The 19,431-nt window shown below is 41.5% G+C and overlaps 2 long non-coding RNA genes across 4 annotated transcripts; one reads left to right on the top strand and one right to left on the bottom strand.

Annotated features, from left to right (window-relative positions):
- Nucleotides 1-928: 928 nt before the first annotated feature.
- LOC113946947 lies at nucleotides 929-4,048 on the bottom strand. The gene is made up of 3 exons (XR_003527589.1): nucleotides 3,838-4,048; nucleotides 1,976-2,118; nucleotides 929-1,394 (listed from the first exon to the last, which is right to left on the bottom strand). It is a non-coding gene; the product is annotated as an uncharacterized LOC113946947 (long non-coding RNA).
- On the top strand, nucleotides 2,138-18,562 carry LOC113946948. 3 transcript variants are annotated; one of them, XR_003527592.1, is made up of 5 exons: nucleotides 2,138-2,497; nucleotides 4,332-4,553; nucleotides 9,202-9,285; nucleotides 13,209-13,314; nucleotides 13,958-18,562. It is a non-coding gene; the product is annotated as an uncharacterized LOC113946948 (long non-coding RNA). The 3 variants fall into 3 exon arrangements; XR_003527591.1 differs by lacking the exon at nucleotides 2,138-2,497 and adding an exon at nucleotides 2,800-3,552; XR_003527590.1 differs by lacking the exons at nucleotides 2,138-2,497; nucleotides 4,332-4,553 and adding an exon at nucleotides 4,949-5,084.
- Nucleotides 18,563-19,431: the final 869 nt, after the last annotated feature.

Here is a 19,431-nt window from a genome sequence, read left to right as displayed (position 1 = left end):
TTATATTTCTGGCAGACCATTAAATCCACAGAATAGGAAGAAATATAGCCTTAAACTTTGCTTAGAAAGTGGGAAATGTACTGCTCTGTAGTCTAATTTTTTTCTAAGGGAGCACAGTAAACTCCTCAGATGGCCAGATCCTGAGCTGTACAAATAAAGCTCACAATACAAAAATAGCAAGAAGGTTCATAAGTCTAGTCTTCCTGTTCTTTTTCTCCATGACTTTTTGGTGGTCTCAGAAATTACGTCCTTGAGTTTTTCCATCCATAGCAGACGGAACAGAGTGTTGAATCTTTAAGAAAAAATTGTTTCCCTTAAAAATGCTTGCTGAGTACTTGAGTTGAACAAGTAGTCTAAGAACCCAATGACTGATTAAAATGTAAAACATATTCAGTTCCATTGATTAAAAAATTGCCAGTAATTTCATTGTCACAACTTTCAGAAATAATCTGAAATAATTCATAGCTGATTGGACGTTCAATTTGTAAACTGGAAAGTAAATTAGGACATGGAAGGTCTACAAAAAGGGAATAAATTTAAATCTCTTAGTCCTTTGATGTAAGAAAAATAAAAGAGTATAAAATGTGAAACTATTCACAGAAGCAAGACATTTCTGCTTTTTAAGTCCAAAACAAAATTGGATTTTTTTTTCCAGATTAATGTGGTTTTTTTCAGATTTATGTAGTAAGACCAAAATGCAGTCTTGACTTGAAAGAAAATATTGAGAAAATTGTACTGAATTCAGTGAATAGACTTAAGAATTATTTAAAAAATTGTTAATATAACTCCTTCTTTTCGGTATTAATATTTTGGGCCTTTTTAAAGGAAGTAATTGAGGTTGCGTTTAGTTACATTTATTTTTCAAACTATTAGTGGAGTGAAATATAATATTTTATTTCCCCCCTTCCCAAATGATTGTTAACTTTTCAGTCCCTCCACAAATTTTCCTCTCATGGTATTGCACATCAGCTACTCATTAATCACATCACTCCAGCCACATCTGGTATTCCCTGCTCCCTACTTAAGTAGAGAATTTTCTTCTGGAAGTGGGAAGATGCAGAAATGTAAGCTCCCCTCCTGAAACCAACAGTGTTGTGTTGGATTTATTTGAGTAAAAAAGAAAGTAGGATTTATCCTGTGCTGTTGTTTTATTTGTATGAGTGGTATAAGAAAGAGGCTTTCTTGCATGTGTCAGTGGAAAGGGAGTTCCGGGGAGTTTCAGTGTGATCCAGAAGCATGTCCTGCACTTAGTAGTGCTTTGTAGGTGGTGGGACAAGAAAGTTCCCTAGGTGTTCCCAAGAGATCTGCTGAGCCCTCCGGGTCATCCCTCTGGCCCCTGCATCCACCCCAGCCAGCACTCATTCCATGCATGTCCTTCCTGTGTCCTCTGCTGCCTGTAAGGAAACAAGCAAGGATGGAGGGTCATTAAAGACTCTGCACAACTCCAGAGACTGATCCATCTGACATTTGAGGGCCAGGGTTAAACCCAGAGATAGAGAAAACAGCTAACATCTCCTTAAAGCTTTAAAGGTAAGGTGACACTAGCCAGCTGAAGATCTGGTCAGCTATCATTAATGAATATTAATGATTGAAAAAAAAAGATAGTTTAACTTTCAGCCATTGCTTTATAGTTTGACTTCTCTCTGAGATTTAGGACTTTGGCCAAATCAGTGCTCTTGTGAAGTGGAGGCAGGAGCTTTTCCTGCATCTCTACTTATGCATTACAGGTCACAAAGCACTGCCATACCTGAGCAGTGGCAGATGTATGTGCATCAAAGGCAAGAGTATGCATACTCAATGAAATAGAGGGTTCAGCTGCACTTGGGTGTGTGGGTGGGGGCTGGGCGAAAGTAATTTTCATTCATTACTCAAAACACTTCCACAAATCACATGGGAAAGATGTGGAACTTTATTCTCAGAGTATAAAGCCAGTCACTACGTGCTGCCTTTTCCTGATGTCCTGCATGTGCTGTACCTGCTGGCAGATGGGATAGGTGTGAGTTCCTGAGTATTTTTTCTCCTTCTCTGATGCTGATGACTGGTGTATTGAGTGAGTCTGATTGGCAGAGGCAGTCGAAGGGTCAGAGCTCATTCTGTTTTCTTTTTGACTGTGCAGAGCTGTTGGATGAGAACAGTTTAGACTGTGTTCAAAAACCTGTAGAACAAACTTAATATATCATCACTAAACAGGCTGATAGATAGACTTGCATATGCATATTTTTGCTAGAGAAGTACCTGTGACTACACAGAGAGAAACACCTTAAGTAAAACACCACCTAGAGCAATGAACTTTCTCTGGCACTACAATTTTTTATTGAGAAGAGGAATTAAAAAAAAATGGTAGTTCTAAAGTGTTTGGGAGACTGGCTCAATCTTGCACAATACTAATGCAACCTCTGACCTACATTCAGGCCAGGAAGTTTCTGACATGATATGGGTGCTCAAGCAGGGAAGAGAACATGGAAACATGACTCCAGCCCTTCTGGCTGAACACAAGGTGAGTCCTATGGCTGATGATGCAAAAAGACTGAAGACCTCAGAAGGAGCACAGTGAGGGGGATTGGAAAGGGATGGATCACTGTGCCTCCAAAGGCAATCCAGCTTTGGTACTCTCTAGGAGTTTATCATAACATCTCCCTGTGCCTACATGAGGTCTGTATGCAGCCCCACAACCCCAGGAAGGAGTCTATATGTCACGATATACCATCAATCTGTAGAACTCAGCAGAGTTTTTGTAGGAAAGCTCTCACATGCTTTGCAGTCTTTCCTGCCTATTGTTGGCTTTCCATTACTCTGCTTCTGAGTGTTCCTGAAAAACCACAAGAACTTCCTTACTTGTCATGTTTCATCTCTTATGCCTCAAAATGAAAAACAGCCGGATCCAGAACAAATCTAGTAAACGAAAAAAACTCCACCCAACCAACCAAAAAAACCAATGCACAAAAAACCCCCAGCCCCCCCAAAATTTCAAAAACTAAGGTGATTTCAAATCTGTATCTGGTTTTGGCCAAACTGTGCACCCATTTTTAGGTATTTTCCCTCCTGTCAGTTCATACATTCTTTGCAAGAATAATAACATTTTCTTTGAGTCCCCTACCAGTCTCTGATCTGTGCTTCTGTTTTGCTGCCTTTCAGCAAGTGATTTGCTGCTATGCTTATGGCTTAAACTTCAAGTTTTTGCTCAGGACCTAGTAAAAAATTATGGCTTGCTTCTTTTAATTTAAGATCTGGAATACTTTTGTCATTTGGGTTGATGCTATCATGAAGAGAGCTTTTTCTAAATCCCCTGAAAAACTTTGTGGCTCTACTGCCCTATTAACCATTGTTTATATTTTAAGGCAGGTAAAAGGTCAGTTCTAAAAACCTCACTTGAACAGAGGCAAATAAGATCAATCAATAATTAACACTCTTCATGTCCACTAAGTCCAAATTCCTGCATATAGAACATTTCTCTTGGCATATCCTGCTTGTCAGCTCCATTTTCAACTTGACCTGCCAGCAAGTGATAGCAACAAAACTATAGCAGGCATTCTGCAGATTTTTTGTATCCAGGTGGGTACTAATTTTATAAAGTAAGGACATAACAGGAAAAACTCAAAGAAAGCAGGAGTTTCAGAGCAGGACTACTGGGGCAGGCCTCTGGATAATAACTTTTAATACAGATTATTGAAAAATAAGCTGCTCTGTGTTAAAGGAAAGGTATTTAGGGGCATGAAAGAGGAAGCAAATAACCGCGTGTGAAGGACAAAGGACTGGAAGCTGGGGAGTCAAAGTGGATTTTTCCAAAGGAAAGGCACAGCCTGACAAGTTTTTCCCACACTGCTCCCCCATTAATACCAGCCTGTTGTGAAACAACCTCATTTTGTGTCTCCTCAGTGCTGGACCCTCCTGGAAGGAAAGGTGAGGCCCAGCCCGGTGGCTCTGTGGGTGGGTGCCCGCCAGGAGAGGCCCAGACTCCAACCCCCTCCCTGCCCTGAGGAAGGGCGTGCTGCCCTCCCGGCCACGCCGCTCCTAATCTCTCGCTACTTTATATTTTTAGCGTCTTTGTTTCCCTTGTCCTGCTGCCAGCCGGGCAGACAGTGCAGGCAGTCAAGGAGCAGCTGCCTGCCGGAGCTCGAAGGCTCACGTCACACAGGCAGGGCTGCCGGGGCAGAGCCAGCCAGCCAGCGAGGGGGTGAGGTTAGGTGAAACATTAGCCACGTCCTCTTGGCTCCCCTCCAGAGCCCTTCAAATATTTCTTTATGTGCTGCTGATGCTGGGCTTGTTTGGCGTTTAAAAGGTATGCTCCAAGAGGATTTCACAACGAGCTACCATTTTACAGTTCAAAACAGATGCGAGCTTATCACCCATGGAAATGTGTGTCTCCATGAAACCCTTCCTCTCCCCTCCTCGAGGCTTGCAGAAGAGCCACTCCAGGAAGATCAATCATGAGGACTGTGTAATCGGCTAAAAATAATGCGAGTTGTAAAATTCTGGAAACTGTTGCTCATTTTGGGATTTGAAGATTCATATGTCAGTCAATACCAATGACTCTTGAAGCTGGACAACAGTAGGTAAGGGCCAAATGTTCTTCTAAGGTGATTAACGTGACATGTAATCTCTTGCCTCCACGCTAGTTGCCAAAGTGTGCCTCCTCAGTTTCCCAGGTTGCAGGGAACAGGTAGATATTCATGACAGTTTGTCAGGCACAGAATTTCACCATAGATTAAGAAAAACAGTGTTGGAAGGCAAAAGGAACTGTGCCTGTATCACTCCTGACAGATGCCAGTCTAACTAGTTCTTAAAGACTCGATGGAGACTCCACCAGTGCCGCAGGCAACCTCTTCCAATGCATCTTTGTCCTTCCCATTAGAAAGCTTTTCTTTATGCAGATGGGCTATGTTCCTTATCTGCCCGTCCAGCCACATAAAGGTGGAGTGGCATGTTGCAACACCACTGGTGACTTGCAGAGTGTCTGAAAGACAGTACTTCCTCTGGGTCAGGATGGGGACGGTGAGAGGAATAAATTTGATAAACCTGGAGCGCAAATTCAAATGGCTGAAATACATCTTCTGCCCAGGATGAACAACAGAGATGTCAGAGAAGTGAGCAAATGCAGGCATGAGCTTTCACAACTTTTGTAAGCATCATAGGCTTGTATCTTAATTTTGTACTGGATTTGTAATGTCGTCAAGAGAGGCTAATGCACTGAGATGACTTTAATTTGTGTGCTATTCTTTAAAGAAACAGGATGTTTGAGTACTCAGGGATAAAATATTTTATGTTTAATCTGGACTGGCTCTTTGACAAATTTTGTTGGCTGGACTGTTATGCTAGTGCTGTGTTAACACTATAAAAATGGGCAGAGGATTTTTTTCTGTTTGTAAGGAATAGGTAATATTCTGACCAAATTCCAGGCAATTAGCACTGCTTTTGAGCTCATTTTGCTTTTGCTTCTCCTGGCATACATCAGAAAAAGAGTAGCTTGAGAAGAAAGACATGCTTACAATTTGACACACACACACATAGCTTGCCAAGAGAGGTCACTGCAGCATCCTGGGTGGATGCATTCACAAAGGCATGAGACAATACACTCAGAAGGCTAGTCAGAGGGGACCACTGCCTGCCACGTAGGGTTTGGATCTTACGCAAGACTCTAAACCCCAGAAGTGAAGAAAACTCTGCACTTTCCTAATCATGGAAATGACCTTAATATAATGAGGTATTTAAAAAAAGGCTATGTTTCTTATTTTTTTTCCTTGCATATACAAGAGAGAAAGGCAGACAGTGTGTGTTGCCAGTTCTTTTACATGGACAGAGAGTGATACTCTCTTCTGTAAGAACTCTCTCTGGCCTCCTGAGAGTAGAAAATTTCCAGCTAGCCCTCAGAGTCTTAATTTCTAATTAATTTATTCTAGATCCTACCAGCCCACTTCTGCACTCTTCTCTTGCTCAACAATTAGTTATGCAACCCAAGAAAAACATGATATTAATTCCTGAATTTCCAAACTCAGTTCTTGCACTGAAGTCTTTTTGCCTACCTATCTCTCCCACTGCTGCTGCTCCTGGATTCTCCATCCCAGGGTGGAGGAAGGCAGTGCTGGAGATACTTCACTTTGGTGCCACTGCTCACAGACCTGGTGCTGAGGGATGGAGAGTGAAGGGGGAAAAGAGTGCAGGATGACCCACTTTTCATTGACTGATATCCAAAACAAATCACCTTGCATGTCCTTCTACATAACATGGATCAAAAGGCTTCCCTGCAGTTATTCCTGTTTGAACTATTCATTTTCTTTGAGTAAACTAGCCAATTTTAAGTAAATTATGCCCAGTGATGGAAGAATCTACCCTCTGCTCCATGTAAATTGTTCAAACAGGTAATTTCTCCTCTCTGCTGAAACCACAGGCCTTATTTCTAAGGCAGATGTGTGTGACAGCCCACTTCCAAAGCTTTGCTTCAAGTGTGCTGGGTCCTGCACTTTGGCCACAACAACCCCATGCAGCGCTACAGGCTGGGGATGGCAGCCAGGCAGAAAGGGACCTGGGAGTTTGGATTGACAAGAAGGTGAACATGAGCCAGCAGTGTGTCCAGGTGGCCAAGAAGGTCAATGGGATCCTGGCCTGTATCAGGAACAGTGTGGCCAACAGGTCCAAGGAAGTGATTCTTCCCCTGTACTCAGCACTGGTGAGGCCACACCTGGAGTACTGTGTCCAGTTCTGGGCCCCTCAGTTCAGGAAGGATATTGAGGTGCTGGAGCAGGTCCAGAGAAGAGCAACAAGGCTGGTGAAGGGACTCAAGCACAAGTGCTATGAGGAGAGGCTGAGGGAGCTGGGGCTGTTCAGCCTGGAGAAGAGGAGGCTCAGGGGAGACCTCATCACTCTCTCCAACTCCCTGAAAGGAGGTTGTAGCCAGGTGGGGGTTGGTCTCTTCTCCCAGGCAACTATCAGTAAGACAAGAGGGCATGGTCTTAAGCTCTGCCAGGGGAGGTTTAGGTTGGATATTAGAAAGAATTTCTTTACAGAGAGAGTAATCAGACATTGGAATGGGCTGCCCAGGGAAGTGGTGGATTCTCCGTCCCTGGAGGTTTTTAAGATGAGACTGGATGTGGCACTTAGTGCCATGGTCTAGTAACCACGGTGGTGTTGGATCAAGGGTTGGACTTGATGATCTCAGAGGTGTTTTCCAGCCCAGACGATTCTATGATTCTATGAAATACAGGTACTCATAAACTATACCTGTATGAGCCTTTCCCTTTTCTCTACCGAAGAGCTCCAGCTTTTGGAAACTCTTGCTGTAAGACATTTTCTAGTCCTCAGTCATTCAGTGAACTCTCTTCTGAACCGTCTACTCTTTACATGTACATGTGAGGCCAGGACACTTTTAAATGGAGACCAGTTACAAGCTTTGTCCATAGCATCTAGAGTTCCCAGATTCGTACACACAAGGATTCCTCTAGCCCTTTAGTTGAAGCAAACATTTTCTCCTGTTGGATTATCTACCCTGGCCTCCCAGCAGACTCACTGCTTCTGAGGACTCCACTAACCTGTGAGGACGACCTGAAAGATTTGTCCTCTAATGAATGACTTTACTTTTGGCTGTACTGAAGCTCGTATCAAAAATTTGTTGCTTAGGTGCAGTTTGCCAAGCATGTCACATTGCTCCTACTCCGGGACATGATTTCTTCATTATTGACTGCTCCATCATTTCATGTGACTTTGGGTCTGTCCCTACTCACTGAGCTATCCAAGTACTTCACATCAGATAAAATACAAAAGAGGAATAGAAACAAAGAACCTTCTGTCCCACCTGTGCTCCTGAACCACAAGGCTGAATCACATTTCTTAGACTTACTTTAATTTTGTCTGCCTAGTAGAGATAACATAGAGCTATGAAGGAGGATCTCTATCTCATCTCTCCTAATTAATGAGCAAGTGCCAAATTTGCTGGGTGTGCCTAGCTACACCAGTGGCCTGTAAGCTAATGTCAGCCCAGGTGACATTGTCATCTATCTCCTTGTTCCTGGAAGAGATGGGGAGTATCACTAGAACTGTTCCTGTAGGGAACCTTTCTAAATAACCACAAGAAACCTCCTCATCCTGCTGTAACGTAGACTACAGAGCAACCTCCACCCCCATCTCCCCAGACCCATGATGCAGCAGTGCAGGAGCCTTGTTTGGTGCCCTGTGACAGATGAGGGTGGAGATAGCTCTTTGCTTTAGGGCATGCTGTCTGCTCCTGTGACTTGTGCCACCAGTATTAGGTCCCAAAGCTGATAAAAGCGAATTGCTGGTTATTTTAGAATATTGGACTCCCCCACAATTCACAGGACCCTATCTTTGATGTTCTACATGAAATTCAATGCTGAGGTATATTCAGAGTGCATCGACTAGACTGAGCCCTTTGTGAGACTTTGGTGCTGTGTTTCCTAGTCTGTGGATGCCACTCAGCTGTGGGCATGAAGTAGGTACCGATAGCTCAGTATGTGTGACATGGTGGTGAGTGCAGGCTGCACAGAAGCCCAGGAATGCTGAGGTTTGATAATGAGGTACCACATGTGTTTGGAAAACATCAGGTTGCAAGTGCCTCAAATAGTTTGAGGATCCCTCCTCCTTTTTTTCCCCCTCTAGACACCAGTTTCCTTTACTGGATCTAGCCATAGTGATTTTGACTGCAGCCTTCATGTATTGTTTCCATCCACACTAGGGCTCTACTTCTTCAGTTTTTCCACCATCCATTCCTCTTCAGCCTCTTTCCATCACTGCAACCTTTTCCCTCAGAGAGGTCCTACTATTTCAGATCTTTGCCAAATTTAACTGGTCATTAACACAATGAGCCAGGTTCTGATCTCATTTACTTCTGCAACCTTAATAGAGTTTCTCTGGACTTGTACTAATGCATATGAGAACAGATCCTCTTCCATTTAATTTGCCCTAAGGCGTATTTGCTAAGTGCTAACTGTGTATTTGGCTCAGTACAGAATGCAGACAAGAAGACTGATGCATAATAGAGAGCTGTTACTTCCCAGATGCTGCTGCCTGGGCCATTTGCACGGAGCACTGTAGTCATGGCAGTGTCTACTCCCACAGTGCTCCTACACCAGCTCCAAAATTACTGAGATATTTTTTCTTTAAATACCCTGCTGGCTTCTAGGTGTCTTACTGACTTGCGTGTAATAAGATTTAAATGTCAACATGATGTTAATATTTAACAATTATCCACAGAAGCTTCTCACACCTTTTTCTTCGAAGATACAAAGAAGCCCAACCTGTTTCTAAAGTCCTGTCATCAGTTTGAAGCAGATTCAGGTAATATGTTATCAGTTATTGTCACCTGCAGTAGCCCATGGCACAGGACTGCCCTAAAATATGCTTTCCCTGGGAGCCTTCCAGATTTCTCCAATTGCAATCTCCTCACAAGCCAGAGAGTGCTTGTATTGTGTAAAACAAGAAATAGAAAAACAAAAACTAAGTGGATAAGAAATAGCCCAAGTGACTTAATTTCTGTTTTAATTCCAAAAATACACCAGGCCCCTGATATTTCCCACACAGAGCTCCTTTCTCTGCAGCACAAAGAGGATATATTTTAAACAGTACTGTTGATGGAATTATATGTTGCTACTGGATAATGGTCTGCTGCGGAGAGATAATTGTTGAGACAAAGCTGAGGTATTTATTGAGATAAACATTGAGGCAAAGCCAAGATGTTTATTTTCTAAGCAGCAGACCTTAATGCAGACAAAACATATAATATCATTAGCATTATTCCTAATGTGTTGGCAGTCTGAACATGCCCCACTACAAACTCTTGTTAACTCGGTGGTGTCAGAATTGGGCTTCAAATGAGAAATGCACCCAGGCCGATCCAAGTGCCAGTGCCAGAGGGCAGCTCTGTTGACCTTATCAGGGGCAATGCCCAAGTGTTGCCCCTCTTGGCTGGTGTCTGCCCTTTTGTAGCCCAGGGACACGGCAGAAGTACTTTCTGCAGACCTGGCTGCTCACAGATGAAGCATCAAAAATAATAGATTTCTTTGTTGTTGGTTCAGTGAAAAACTAAACTAAAACATTTGCTGATTCTCCAGCTTCATTTGAGGTAATAAAACCATGGGAGGTATGACCAGCCTGTCACCAGATCGTTATTTTACAGTTTTTAAACCCAATTTTACAGATACCTTTGAATAATTCATGTATGTTTGTCTCAGTGTAGGTGAAGTACAGGCCCATAAAAGCACATGGGCAGCCTCAAGCAGAAGCAAGGCCATGTGGTAGGAGAGAAGGACAGACTCTGTGATACACTTGGATGGTGTGTGCAGCTGTCCTTGCATGTTTGTGTGTGGTGGGACCCCACAGTGACCTGCTGCATCTCACTTTCTGACTGTTTTGTGGGTTTCCTTCAGTAAACCATGAACTGAGGGAGATGGTGATCTGCAGGGCTTGCCCTAATGCACCCTCAGGATGCAGCCAGGTGACCCCTCAGGACTGACATGGAGGGGTTTGCCAGACCAGCCCTGTGGGGTATGTCGAATCTTACTGGGAGCTATGAATTCATCCTAATTGTTTTCAAAGCTCTTTACAATGTTTGCATATAAAAAGTTGGCAGTCACAGAAATGCCAAGGGAACATAATGTGATTCATGCCTTTACAAGTGCTATGAGGTAAGTTGACCTGATTACAGAAGAGTGTATTTCTAGCTTTACCCTCAGTTTTGGCAGACTCCCACAAGAGTTATAATTTTGATTTTAGTTCTTCACTGAAGAAGTCAGATCTGACATGTATATATTTATTATTATTATTACTTGTGTTTGATAATGTTAAAAGTCTCCAACGAGATCAGCAATAGTCACTATATGCTCATATACACAACAACTGTCTTAGAGTAGCTACAGTTGTAAAAGGAAACTGAGTGGAGGGATATGATGTACAAGCAAAAACCTTGACTGTTACAAGTGTGAGGTTATTCTCACGATTTTGTCATTAAACTACTTCTGTAACTATTTATATATTGAAAGAACAAATTCACAGGAAATATAGCACAAAAATAAAAGTCATATGGGAATTTCTGGTAGTTACCTGAGTTTCAGACCTTATGACTGCTTGTACTGTGTTATCTCCCAAGTCATCTGTGCCTGTCATGCATTTGACAGTACATGTTTTGTCAAGTCAAACAGGCTTCCTTAGAAAGAAAGAGGTGACATTATTATTGCCCAAGTAGGATTCTCTGTGTTTGATGCTGAGGTAGCCAAAGCTCTTTAAGGATCTTACAAAACATGATTCACATGATGTTTTTCAGAAATTAGTATTAACTTTTTTATATGAGTAAAAGCATTTACAAATGAAGACACAAAGCCAAGTTGGTTTGCTTTTGAGAAATCTCAGGATTGTTTTGCTGTCAACTGCATCAATGAATTCCAGTAGATCTGAAAAGGAAAACTGTAATTACTGGATTACTTTTTGCTATAATATTCAATATTATGGTAATGAGGGATGAATTAAACATGGTATTGGACTGAGGAACTCCTGTCTTCTAGACTCAAATTCATAGAGCATTTAATTGGGTATTTAGCAGAAGGCATGTTGGATATGTATTAGGGCACTTAAATTGTCTGACAACATATTGTCTAATCCTTTCAGCTTCCATACCTCAAAAAGTAGATGTGAGTCTTGCCCTCTACTCCTGAGCTGCATAGATGGGAAAAACAAGAGTAAAACCAGTTGTCATTTTGGTGTGACCAATGCACTGTAATATAAATTGTTTTGATCTGTTAGTGTTATGAAAGCTGTGCTTCAAGCAGGACAAATGTGAAGATAACTTTTTCAGTCCTTCCTCAGACAACACTGATTTTTCTCATGGATAGCTGAAGATGGTGAACAGCAGAAATAACATGCTAGCTGGAAGTCTCTAGAAGCACTTTTCTCTTCCAAAGTTTGTAGAGTTAAAGGATATTTGCATACACTCATTAGCCTCTGTTCACATATACACCCTGATCTTCCACTCAGCCTCCACAGTGTGCTTTGCAGTGGTGGTGGGCGTACATGCTGTGATGTGCCCAACAGCCACCCCACGGGGGTGGGCCTTCCACAGCAGTCTCTTTTGGTGGGATACCAGCCAGCACATTTCTTTTTATTATTGTTAGAAATACAAGGTCAAATGCAGTTGGAATGAAGTCCTGTGGTTCGTGGTGGTCTTTGGCTTATGGGAAAGTTCATTCCACAGATTCAGAGCTCTAAAAAAGTTCTTACTACAGCCCCAAATAATTTTTCCTTACCATAGTGATTTCTGTATCTCAGAGGCCTGTGTCTGAGAGCGCTGAGGCTGATCATAATCTTCACTTTGCAACTTTCTGTGGTTTTTTGTAGTGGTCATGAAGGGTCTCAAAGGTAAAAAGCCTCAACTATGCTTGAAATACCATGACTGACCAGGGCAGAGAGTAGGGGACAGGTCAGATTAATTCATAGCCACCTGTGTTCTTCTACAATCTTCTGTAATATCTGGACTTTGGTATCATGACATGTGGGGTGAAGATCACCTTCCCAAATCTTAGTCATGGAGGATGTCAGGTGGAGTTTTCCCATAGGGAGAGAGTTTGGCAAACGCTCCCTGCAGAAGCTGCTCTGTGTGAATATTGTCAGTCAGGAGTTCAGAGCTGCTACCAGATTAAAGACTGACTTTAGCCGATAGTGCATTTGTACTGTGCTGCACAGGGGCTACAAACCTTCAAAAAACCTTTTCCTCCATTTATCAGAAACTTCTCTTTTATTGCAAGTGAACTTCAGACATCTGTTCTCATACACACAGAGACTCCTGATGTTGGAGCTGAGGTCAATAGGCATTTTGATGGTGATTTTAATAAGTGTGTGCTCTAGTACCCTTTGCATATGCTATTGGGATGCTTCTTCATCAAGACATGAATACAATGTTTTCTGCGTTTGAAAAAAGTGTATTAATTATGTCAAACACTGAGCCCAGCCCAAACATCAAAAGGACTTGTGGGTGCTGACCTTCCCACTGGAGGTTTCCTTGATGAAACCAGTGGTCTGTGCTATATTATACATGACCATATTCTTTGTCCATAACTTCTGCTGTTTTGCATAGATGTAACAGACCTGAAATCATTATGGTTCCCATAATTCTTCCACACATTCCTATTACAAAATGCATGCTTCTATTAAAAAAACACAATTCATACTAGAGTTGTTTTCATTATTTGCATATTTTGCTCTGGTGATCATAGAATGAGGAAGATGCTTGAGTTCAAGGAGTGGGAATGGAAAGAAGAATAGATTAGAAGTTACAAGAGTTGAAGGAAATTCTGTCACATCTTTGTCTTTAAGCAGAAAGTAAATCATTAATATTTACTAGAAGAATTCATAAGAGATTTGAATGAACTTTCACAATCTTGACAATATCAGTATTTACCAAGCTTAGGGGCAGTCTCCATTTCTATCAAATTTAAGTCTACTGACAGTAGTGTCTGTGTTTCTCACTTACCTGTTGTGAAAATCTGGGCCACAGAAGTTCTTGCTCTGTGTCTCTTAGTGGTTTGAAAAATCACAGAATTAAACAATTAACAAAAATGACTCCAAAAGGACTCCAAGTTGTGGAAGGGTCTCAAGACTCCCCTCCACCTCATGTTTGAGCCCATTCTCCTGAGTTGCTGCTCAAGCTCTGAAGGCAATAGGAGGCTGAAATGAAGGGACTGTCTCTTTTTAGAAAATGCAATGTATTGTAAACAGTGCTATGCATTGTTGACACTCTTTTAAGCACTACTGGGGGCAATGATTTGGACCCATTTGTCTCTCTTTAAATGAAATTATTGGTAGCATTAGCTGGTGAATTATTCTAAGCAACATCAATTGGTGAAAATGACAACATTCCAGAAGGGTTATTTAAAATACAGTGTATTGTGTAATTCTTTTTATTTGTCTGTTGCACAATCTATTTGCTGATACTTGTTTCTCTCCCTCCCTCTCTCTCCCCTAGGCTATCAAACAAAGCTGCCCAACCTTACTGTCATCCATCATCCTTGAGTTATTAAGAAAATAGCTGCAGAACATTTACAAGTGGATGGGATGGATTGCTGGCTGCTTTTCAAGAACACAGTCAATGCTACAAAAACTTTGCAAGATGGCAAATTTTCTCATGTTTCCTGTTCCTTGCTCTGCTACGACCTGCTAGAAGGAATGGTTTCTTGAATTTTGGGTGACTAATCTAGGTTGATGCTAAAACTGTTAATCATTTGTGTCTAATACCAGATTATAATTTTATCTGAGTAAAATATTTATTTTTTTGATAACTTTTTCTTAAAAAGGCTTTGGGATACATTGGAGGCAAGGAAGGGGGCAGAATAAGTGCAGATATCTGAGGGCTAGTGTTATATGCCTTTCTCAAGGTTAGGCTTAAAAAAATCAATGCATGAAAGTAGAGGTTAAGAGATTGCAAGTGTCTCAGATGAGAAGTGTAACAAAATGAAGGTAAAATAGATCAGAACTGCATGACTTTTTCTCAGTGATTAAAAGAGAGAGGTTGGGATGGAGTGGAGTTGACATGTAATAATTTAAGAATCTGATCAGCAATTTAGGGTGTGCACAAAGACATCTATGCTCCTGCAGTATTATTTACTCCCACAGCTTGAAATGCTGGGAAACACAGTGCAGAGGTTCCATGCAGGCCTGCACTGAACCAGACATGGTGTAGCCCTGAGTGCTGTGCCAGCTGAACATGATTATTCTGTCTTGCAGTCCTGCTTGGCATATCCACACAGTACTTTGCTGTGCTGTGTGACTTGCCAAATCAGCTCAGGGCTAGCTTGGGGATCTCTGCATTATGTTCTCTGCAATTTAAATGTACCCTTGGAAAATAAGCTTATTTGTTTGACTTCTAGAGGGGTAGGAGGTTGCTTCCTAACTAGCCAGCATTGCTCTAATTAGGTGGGACTATCAGAAGACCAAAACATGTCAGTTGTACAGCGACTTTGCATACAACAATATCTTGGCAATCACTGAAACACTGCTCCGTTTGAGCATCCTATAGGCTGCTCAGTGAAAAGCTCTAGGTTCTTCTTTGCTGGTTTAGATACTTACAAATCCAGAGATCAGCAAACAATCAAGAATTTGTTCCCAAGAGGGAGCAGTCAGCTGTCTGGAGCTGCCACTGGGCACAAAATGGGGAGAGGTTCTGGAGTCCAGAAGAGCAGCCATCAGTCAGCCTTGGTGGGAGGCAGAGAGACAAACTGATATAGATAGCTCTTTTGTTGTGGAGCCTTTTTCTTTGCTTTGCCTTTGTTCTGAGTAACCAGGCTCTGCCTTAGCAAGGCTGTTTGCTGATGGACACCACTATGCTCGTGGAGGCAGAAGAACTGAGAATGAGTCAGGACCATGAGATAATCCTGGCTGACCGCAGCGAACTGGAGCCTGGGAGAGTCATGGGGCTCTGTGGCAGGAGACATGGAAACTGGGAGCCTGGCACTATGAGAGGGAGCACCCGATGGGATCAGGAATGTAATTTACACAGTTATAATGGCAAAATTTATGAACTTGCATTTTTAAATTCTTCTTTTTTTGTGCCAGTTCAGAAATCAGCCACAAAGTTTTGTTTATAGTCAGCAGTAAATTGGCATGTCAGAGAGCATTTAGTATCAGGAAAAGTAGCAGTTACACTACTAAAACATGACTAATTTTCAGCAACTCCACACTGTGAGTTGCCGCTCAGTAACAACACTGCTTGGTGACTCCACCCTGCTTGTACAGCAATTAGCTGGCTTTACCACTCCATGTTGTGAAGGACCTCAGCAAATACAGCACAGAGTACTGTTCGGGAGTATTTATCGAAGTTGTTGTTTGTGAAGAAATATCACAAATTGAGCCACAATTACATGAAACACAAAGGATAAATTTCAGTGATAAATTCTTCTACTCAGGAGGGAAGTTGAATGAAAAGCAATGATTCCCCCCTGTAGCTGCACTCTTCTCCCCGCTTTTGTCATTTGGTTTCATACCTTCCCTCTGACTTTTCTTCCTACTGTATGTTGCTGTGATGAACATCACACCTGATACCACCCAACCTTAGCAACCCTCTGCCTTGCCTTCTGGCTCTCCTCCCTGTCTTCCTCTCAGTGACTTGTATTTTCATTCAGAGATCCCCTTTCATTAATTAAGTTTCCTGCTGCTCCCCCTCCTTCCTGATGTGGCATTCAACTCTAGCTCAACACTTTTAACAAAATCCCTGGTTATCAACCTGATATTTATCAAGCATATTTATCTTCCTCTTGTTTAAGTCTCCTCTAGCACTGGCCTTATCCTTTGCTTCATTATTTGGTTCTTCCATTACTCCCAGGCCATAAATTCCCTCAAAGCTTTCTTTGTCATTGATCTACCTCTTCAACTCTCTTTGAACTTCTGTGTTGCACCAACACCCTGAGTGCTGGCTATAACCCTGACTATAGTCTGAAGAACACTGTGTCCACAAGAAGCACTGAATGTTCATGCAAGTTCACTCTGATTTTGGAGACAGTTTCCAGTCTCCTGCTGGCACATCTGATGCAAAGGAAAGTCAAGTACTAGTTGTCTACTTTCAAATCTCTCTTCTACATGTTATTTTGGTTCGTCACTAAGCAAAACAATCCTGCCTTTTTCCTTACAATACTTAGGAAGTAAACCTATGTTATATATTGATTATTCTGCTCACATTTTGATTCCTAGGGCAAATGATCTGCTCAGGCAGTCCAAGAAAAATTCCCTCCATTTAACCCTCCTATGTTAGCACTAACCCAGGGACCAGCTTCTTAGACCTCACTTCTTTCTACTCATCTCTTGTCAGATTATTTGTCAGCCAGCTTCATGCTATCGTGTCCCACACTGCAACCAATGGCAAGCTCCCTGTTAAAGTTTATAAAACTGCTGTCTTACAAATAATTCCTTGTGCTTCTCCCTTTGTTCTCATTACCTCAAAAGCAGTTCCATGTACCAGTGCCTAGAAAGGCAGTGAGCTTATTCTTTTCAGGACAAGCCATGCCAGGCCAGAAGAGAGCAGCACATTTTGTTTCGTCTTTTGAAATTCTTAGTATATTAAAAGGATCTCATTCTGATGCCATTTTCTCCTATTTTCAAATATTTATTTGCATTCCCACTCTCCCCATAGTTTTTCTCATCTTTCCCCTCCCTATGAGGTCCAGAGACATTATTATTGCATCCCATATGAGCCAAATTATGCCAACAGCCAGGAGGTGTGGTGGAGGTTAACTTGGGTCACACAATTTCACTCATTTATCTAGGTCATCCAGTCCTTAGTTATTTCAGGTAATGAGTTCAAGATAAATCTTAAGCCATTAAGACAACAATATGATTTGATTCTAGGTTGTATTTTCTGTGAACAGAATTCCTAGGAGAATTGATTTCCATTGATTTCCAAGCTGATATGAGTGTGTTTTGGTTTTTTTTCATTGTCTCATAGACTAGAGAAGTCCCTTTCCATGTGAAATCAGGAATGTTTGCAAAAATTTCCTACAGATTGACCATTGACATGAAATAAATGCATCAGGCCTCTGTAAGAAACAGAGTAGACCATTACTGAAAGCAAAAACTCTCAGCTGACATGTTGGGTGGAATTAAAAATCCTGTTGTGTGAAAACAAATTTCTAATTCTCTTTCTTCCTCCCTTGTTTTTAACTGTATTAGAGGGAGAAAAACTGAGAACATGATGCAAGAATGACCCAGTACTTTTTCTGAGAGCGCAAAACCCATCTTGCTGTGTGTTGTTGGAGGACACAATCCATCCTCAACCGGTTGGTTTATACAGGGCACCAGCAGAGCTGTAAGCTCACAATGGCTCATTGTCACTATCAAAATAAGCACATTAGAATCACAAAACACTTAAGCATAAAAACATAAATCTTGATTTGCTGTCGTCAGTCCCTTGAAGTGCCTGGTGCTGGCAGAACAGGTCTTTTAAAACTGAAGGCCAGCTGCTCAGCTAGTATAAATCAGCATAGGATGTTGTGAAGTGGAAAAACGTTGGTACTGCTTAAAGGTTGTTTTAAAGAAATCAGTGAGTAACTACATGTTTAACATGCCCACTGGGATATGTATAAAACAATATTCTAATTTGCAGAAAAGAAGATTTAAATTATATATGAAAAAAAGAATGTCTAGTGGCTAGGCACCAGGCAGGCTATGTTTTAAATCTCCTTCACTGGAGGTTTGTAGGAACTGATTAGACCAACATCTGTCACACATGGATGGATTCTGCTCCAGTAGAGAGGCTGAACTGCATGTGCTCTGGAGATCTCTTCAGTGTTTGCACAGCATGAAAAAATGGACTTCAGTGTTGAAACAGTTATGGGATTAGCAAAAAACCTTTGGCGCCTTGCTTCCTGTTCAAGATGGGCCAGAACATTCTCATATTGGTTCAGTCCCATCAGTGTTAACCTCTGTGTTATTTAGCCAAAGTTTTTCAGCCTGCACTTGATTTCTGAGCACAGCTAAGAGAGGAGACATGCAGTGCATGTAAATCATTCTAGCAAATTCACTGGCAAATATTGAATCAACCCAGTAAAATTTTAATATTACTTTTCATGCTAAAATGAGCTATAACTGCTATTTAACTTTGTAGTTAACTGTACTATATAAGTATCTGGTTATTACTGTATAGCTATAAAAATATAGTTATAAAATTGTATGCAGTAGTTACTTATTAAGTAGCTATAACAGCTATGCTGTTTTAGTTTTTTGTTTTGTTTTTATGTGGTTTTTTTGTTAGTTTGTTTTGTTTTGTTTTGTTTTGTTTTTGGTGTTTGTTGTTTGTTTTTTGTTTTGTTGTTTCTTTTCTTTTCCCCCAGAGAAAGCAGAGTCAAAGGAATGTAAAAACTTCCAATTGCTTCAATGGAAAATATGTCAGAATTAAAGGGAAGTTATTAGTGTATTTTGACAATTAGTGGTAGGCACAGCAGAGCCATAGTGGTGATATATAACTGGAATTCACAGTGTACACTTTTCCAATGGAATTTACTAAGCATGTTACAGTAAAAAAATATGTTCTTCCATCTTAGTCTGCCATTTGACATTTGCTCTAAGAAGTTATAAGTATTTTAGTAGAGCAAGAGGTAGATTTCAGTGGTTTCTCTTCTGTGGGATTCTCTGCACTGGCTTGCCCACTCTTCTGCTTAGTGTGCAGTTTAAGGATCAATATGAGAAGAGGGGCAGGACAATTATACTTTGAGAAGATCATTGTAATTTCTCCAGATCCCTGTATTGTTCAGGCCACTTGAGTGGAGTTGTTTTGAGGCAGGAAAATGCTTTACCACCTAGCACAGTTGAAGCTGAGACAAAGCTTGCACAAGGACATTTCTCAAATTATGCTTGTGGAATGGCTTGTCCAGGCATCTGCAGCCTCAGGGACACTGGGACACTTTTCAAGGCTAAGCCCTAAGGCCTGGCACTGGAGGGATGGGGACACCACAT

The sequence above is a fragment of the Corapipo altera genome, unplaced genomic scaffold, assembly GCF_003945725.1.
Source record: "Corapipo altera isolate COAL_440 unplaced genomic scaffold, ASM394572v1 22, whole genome shotgun sequence".
NCBI classification, from domain to species: Eukaryota; Metazoa; Chordata; class Aves; order Passeriformes; family Pipridae; genus Corapipo; species Corapipo altera.
Note: the sequence above shows the minus strand (reverse complement) of the source record. Positions and strands in the feature narration are given on the sequence as shown.